General features: G+C 35.6%; 1 non-coding gene and 1 pseudogene across 1 annotated transcript; both read right to left on the reverse strand.

The window, feature by feature from the left end:
• Window positions 1-347: 347 nt before the first annotated feature.
• Window positions 348-453, reverse strand: LOC141815912 (small nucleolar RNA R71). Its single transcript, XR_012600625.1, has one exon. It is a non-coding gene; the product is annotated as a small nucleolar RNA R71 (small nucleolar RNA).
• Window positions 454-4,021: 3,568 nt separating this feature from the next.
• On the reverse strand, window positions 4,022-4,839 carry LOC141815911 (uncharacterized; annotated as a pseudogene).
• Window positions 4,840-6,866: the final 2,027 nt, after the last annotated feature.

Below are 6,866 nucleotides of genomic sequence, written 5' to 3' on the forward strand. Positions count from 1 at the left end.
ATGCTGCACCTTATGCAAGAGGAGTTTCATCAAGCATCGCCCGACCAACCATAGAAGCAAATAATTTTGAGATAAGTCCACATTTATCTCCATGATACAGTAGAATCAATTTGGGGGTGGACCAAACGAGGACCCCAATCAACATTTGGAGAACTTTTCAGATAATTGCAACATAATGAGAATTCATGGGGTTGGTTTTGATGCAGTTAGACTCATGCTATTTAAGTTCTCACTCAGAGATAGGGTAAGATCTTGGCTTGCCTCTCTACCGTCGAACAGTATCACTACTTGGGAACAATATGAATAGATGTTTCTCAACAAATATTATCCTCCAAGTAAGACAGCACATATCCGCAACATGATTTCAAGCTTCATGCAATTGGATGGAGAATCTTTATTTGAAGCTTGAGACAGATTTAAAGGGATGCTAAGACAATGTTCACACCACGAATTGGAAAAATGACTTGTCTTTCACACCTTCTATAATAGAATCAACTATCAGATAAAGGTATATTTGGATTCTACTGCAGGAGGTGTATTAATGAACAAAAGCTTGGAGGAAGCCAAAGACATAATTAAAAGTGTAGCCCTCAACCATCACCAATGGGCTACAGAGAGAGGTAATCATTCAAAACCTCCTGGAAAGTATGAGGTGGATACTTTTACTCTATTAACTGCTCAGATGGAAACCCTAAATAAAAGGTTTGATAATATGAACGTCAATAAGGTTAATACGGTATCTACATTATGTGATCTCATGGGGATTCTAGCCATACAAAGAAAATGTACCAAGTGGGATAACTTCAAGCTCAAATTGCCCAATATGAACAGTGTGATACCATTAGTGCATTGATGAGCGTAGATCATATATAGTATTTTAGCTTGGTTTTAACGCTCATCTACTTGTGACAGTTACTGAGCCTATACTTATTAGGATTGTGGGGCTCAACACCTCTCGTTAAGTTTGAGAAGCTCTTAACCAAACTTTTGCATCCCACTCTTGAACACAAGTTCACCAACTTTGTCTACAATTACAATTTGTGCAACGAGAAGACGTCTCTATCAATGACTATATGCAATCAATTAAGACCAGCACAAATAATTTAGTTGTAATTGGACATTCGATCTCTGAATTAGATTTACTAAAGCATGTTCTTGTAGGTTTATAGTTTCATTCCTAATGTCACAGCTCACATGAATCAAATGTCACTCAAAGCGCTTTAGCCTCTCACGAAAGATTTCTACAGATTCAATCTCAAAGGATATCTTTCTTTATTGATGCATGTGACTAGCAAAGTTCCACAACATGATCAACTAAATCAATCTCATCCTCATCATGATCATCAGAGTCAATGCCAAGAAAATAGAGAATGAGGACAAGGTCAGAGACATTATGAGATTTGTCTTGGCTTTGTCCAAAAAATAATATAAAAGGTTTATTCAAATTTTTCAGGAGGACCTACATCATCAAATCAACCTCCACTCTCCTCTTGGCAATCAATAACTCAATCATCTCTTCTACAAAAAGGTGGAATGACTCCACGACCATTTGTGAGGAGGTAAATGGGGAAACTGTAGTTGGTCACGACGCAGGAGGGTATTGCCTGGCTTCGCCAGGATTCGAACCCTTGACCTCTTCTGCAATTCTACTACGTCGTAACCAACTCAGCTATGCACCAGGTACAGTAACTCAATCATCTCAATCTATAGCCTTTTTGCTCACCATCACTCCTAACACAATTTCATCAGTTATTGTAAACCTAGGATTATTATAAAAAATTAATTGACTAACAACGAAAATAATTCGTTATAACCCTAGGAGGGTATTGTCTGGCTTCGCCAGGATTCGAACCCTTGCCCTCTTATGCAATTCTGCTACGCCGTAACCAACTCAGCTATGCACCGGGGACAGTAACTCAATCATCTCAATCTATAGCCTTTTTGCTCACCATCACTCCTAGCACAATTTCATCAGTTATTGTAACCCTAGGATTATTATAAAAAATTAATTGACTAACAACGAAAATAATTCGTTATAAACCTGTAACAAACTTAGCAACAAATAATTGTTTCATTGCCAATTGACGATGATATTTACTACAAAAATATTTTAATCATAAAATTAACAATAAATAAATTTTTAGCCAAATTAGTAACTAAAACTATTTTTGTTGCCACATTCGTCATATATTGGCGATGAATTATAAATTTATTACAAAATTTACAACGAATTTATAATTCATCACCAAATTAAAGATGAATCCCAAATTCATCGCAAACTTTGTGATGATTATTAAGATTTTTTCTCTCGTATCGATTGTTGTCGATCATCGACTAATACCGAAGACGATGATGCGACTCGTAACTTTAGAAGTCGTCTAGACGAAAGCTTGGCGTAGATCACCAGTAGAGACGAAACTTCAACGAAAGTCACTCGATTGATCCAACCCAATCCCGCTCAACGTCATATGCCAAGTACACGTAAGAATATTTATTATTCTGAAAAATTTTAAATTTCAGTCATGTCTTATGCTTATTGTATTTTGCATGTGTGTGTTATGAGTATTGTAATAATTTATTTTTCTTCTTGTACCACTACAAAAAAATTTACGATTAGCGATGGACTATTCCGTCGCTAATCGGTCGCTATTTACTGTTAGCGATCGATTTGTGACGAAATATTTACGTCGCATTTTTTTTTGTCGCTGACGTCATCTTAGCGATGGAATTTTTATTCCGTCGCTAAATAGCGACGGACTTTAAAATCCGTCACTATATTTAGCGACCAACATTTTTATTCCGTCGCTAGAATTTAGCGATGGAAATTTAATATTTCATCGCTAACTAACGACAGAATATTAAAATTTTATCGCTAAATTCTAGCGATGAATATTTAAAGTTCGTCGCTATTTAGTGGCGGAAATTTAAATTTTCGTCGCTAGTAATTTTAAAAAATAAAAAAATTAAACGAACTCAGCGACGGATAAATAAAAAATCCATCGCTGATTAGAGACGGAATATTAAAATTCCGTCACTAATAATTGTTTTTTTTAATATATTTTTTTAATTCTCTGTTTACATTTGAATAAGATGATACAGTAAAATACAAACCACAATAATATACAAATGCACAAGCCAAAATACACTCTAATATAATCTGAATATCTGAATACACTCCATAATAATATACAAACACCAAATCACAAGTCTAAATATCTGAATACACTCCAATATAATCTAAATACAATAACATACAAATATCTGGATACGCTGATACTGTATCAAATGTCAAAATACAATAATAACATATCAGAATTATATCTATACGAGCCGAGCCAAAATAGAAGATCCTACAAAAAGATAATAAGATAGGTTAGTAATAACTTAATTATAACAAGGTATTTGAAAAATACATGCTTACAAGTAATAACTTAAAAAAAAAAGTAATAGAAATGTTAACATACCTTGCAGGCAGCTACTGATCAGGAGCATTAGGATCCTGAGTGTCCGTATCAGGGTCCACATCTCGCATCGCATGATAAGTAGACATGGGTGGCGTCGGGCCCATGGCCTCCATGAAGGCCACTATCTGCCTTTGGAGCTGATCGTAACTATGTTACTGCGCCTCAGCTGCGGCGAGTTGTTGCACCTCTAATGCGGAGAGTCGATCCTTTAATTCTTGATTTTCTTTTTGTAGGGCTTCTATCGCAGAAGATGATCCGTTGGGACGACCCCTAGCTCTAGGGGCCATCACACGATCATCTACGACTCTCGCCTGGGACCCAAGACCGTAGAAGGTGGAGCTCTTCTTCCTCCCATCGACCACATTATAGTATATCTCATTCAACTGGTCGGTTGAGAGATCCTACCTCTCCCCTCCCTCAACAGCAGGCGCAGACGCCTGTGCAACTCTAGTAGACATTTCAGATTGTTTAAAAATAAATTAATATAAAATATAAGATTAGAAAAAATAATTACAATACTGAAATGTGAAATAAAATAAAAAATTATTTTTTTACGTCTAATGCCTGCGAGCGACGATAAATGTGACATCCTTAGACTTGTGTGTCTTCGAAAAAATCTCCCAACAAGTAGGAGGGCGCTGTAACTTGTGCTCCTGAAAATATAAAGATACAATTAAATAAAAATCAAATCATTAGTAATTAAATAAATCTAATACAAATATATTAATTGTAAACTTACCAAGTCCAAGGTATGCTCAACAATGGAACGGGATCCAGCTGTATGCTTTGTGGATCCGATGTTAGGGCCAGCCAGCTAGGTATTTCTGTTGGATCGAGCTGTCACTGCATTTGCCTGCCATCTTTTTGCTTGCCATACAGCCCAGATGTCCTCTGGGATCCAAGATGATCTAGTGCCCTTTCTTCTGCATTTATATAGCAGATTTTTATATAATTTGGCACAAGCTAGCAACATTCCAGGTGTCTTGAAACTCCTGCTCGTGCCCTGACTCATAAGTATACTTTTTTTGCAAGAAAAAAATAATTAGTAGTTTCAAAAATAACTTCATTATAAGGTGTTTAAAATGACTTACCACAAACTCATCATAGTAGATGCTTCGCATGTCCTGGTCGACATGCCTCCAAGTATGCCCTGAACGACATACTTGCTCGTGGAACTTACTAGAAATGTAGGCCGCAACTTTGTGACCATCTGGCGTAAAACTGCATTATAAAGCATATAAATGTTAGACATAATGATACATCGCTATTTATTATTAATTAAAAAGTACTAATAACACCAATACTTACCACCCGCCAACAACTCTCAAAATAGTTCGGTCACTTGGTGCTGCTGTCTGATCAGACATATCTGTATCTGCAAAATAACATTAAAACATTTAAAATGAAACTAGTGATGGAGATGGGCAAAAGTGTGGGCCAACATTTTTTTCTTCTTCTGTATGTTGCAGGTAGATGGAATAGCATTTCTCCACTATCTAGCCTAGCATTATTTTAACAAGGTGCTCACACATGCTTTCACTTATCCTGATCTTGGAACATGGAGAGGGTAAGTGGAGTAGAATAAGGTGCTTTCACTTCCTCTTCATACATGCAAGGATTTGAAACTGGATACAGGATTAAACTGTAAAACTAATGGTGCCCTTTTGGTGTTCAGTTTTCTACCCATCTGTACTTTAATTTGCTTCCTTTATGATAGTGGACAGTAATCATGATCATATAGTGGTGCAGGGACAACAACATGTTGCTTTAAATTAGCAATATAGAAAACATATCCATGCTATATACAAGAAGCAGAAAACTTGTAAAAACATTCTGAAATGAAACATATCGTGCTGTATTCATTTTGAAATGAATGTGCTATAAACAAATTCTGAAACTTGAATTAAACTACAACTTACAAGCAATAAGGTTAAAAGGCAGCAATCAGGTTAGAAGCTATACATTCACTGTTAAAAGTGGAGCTAAAGAGCATTGGTTCAGGATCCATCCATTCATTGGTTCAGCTATACATTCTGTGAGTATGACAAACAATCCTAACACTTCTAATCCATTTTTTAATTTTCTCTGTCAATTCACCACCATTTTTGTATGACTAAAAATTATCACATACAAGTTTCAAGCAGAAACAGGAAACTGAAAGAAATAGGTGTATAAACATGAGAAAATTGCTAATAGATATATCATTAGAATGACTAATTGATGCATCAACACCTTACTCTTGGTGGCTATATGTATCAACACCTGCTCTTCTTACCTATATGATGATTTAAAGAATAACCTGACAAATAATAAGTGAATGATTGTTCCTACTTTTTTGAATGATTTAAGAAACAAGATCACTAGACGAAGAAGACGATGCCATTAGAGGATAATCTGATTTGCATGCACAATGGGGAATCATCAACATGAGTAAGACTGAAGCATTATGTTATCAAAATGTCCAAGTAGGAAAGATACAATTAAGATGCCCATCAAACATAAGATAGCTTCGGTTTGTCAATAGGCAATAACAGAGTTTCAGCTTCCATCTTTTAGGAAGATACATCTTTTATGCAAATCGTTAAAGATGAATCTCCTATGTGTATACAGGATAGAACCTTCTAATAAAAGATCCAAGAAGAGGTATCTTATATATGGTTAGTAAGCTGACCTTCTCATACAAAGTGAGATAACATCAAGCTTGATGGGGTTTTAGCATTTGCAGTAGTAAATTAGTTCAAAGTGTGTTGCATATGAATAACCGAGAACTACATTGAGAAAGGAAAAGGAAAATTGTCAAATTGTTAAATAGGTGAACCATCCAACAAAGCTGAGGTCCTTGCTTATTGCTATTTACAGTGTGAAACTATGATATACCAATGAGTAGGCAAAACAAACTAGCCAAAGGCAATTTCAGTTGAACTGAATGCAAAAAGAAAACATTTTTCAGCGTATAATTTAAACTTCCATGTTCCAGGAAAAGTAGGAACAACTATGAGACCACACAGCTTAAGTACAAGGTGGCTCCACTCATATGTGAGAAATAACATTAAGTACAAGGGGTGCAGTGTCTCTATTGCTAGCTTTGAAGTGCAGGTAGCATGTGAAATCCATGGGTAATCCATGATTTTCAAAACATGAATGACAAAGAATTCAAAAACCTATCAACTATCAACCTAGAACATGAACTTGGTTCAACATATCAACTATCAAACTAGAACATGAACTTAGCATTTACAAACTTGAATCAAACAGTTTTCATAACACATCTATTCAAAAATCCACAAGCATTATACTTCAGGTGGCTTTCATTCATCATTACAATCTGCATCATCAATATTAATATTTTCTTGATCCTCCTCATTAACATCTACAAGTAAAATAGATGAATTTTAAATCTGT

Source organism: Curcuma longa, unplaced genomic scaffold (genome assembly GCF_044706935.1).
Source record: "Curcuma longa cultivar G26 ecotype Majalengka, Jawa Barat unplaced genomic scaffold, ITB_CL_G26_1.1 contig_12187, whole genome shotgun sequence".
In the NCBI taxonomy this organism is placed as follows: Eukaryota; Viridiplantae; Streptophyta; class Magnoliopsida; order Zingiberales; family Zingiberaceae; genus Curcuma; species Curcuma longa.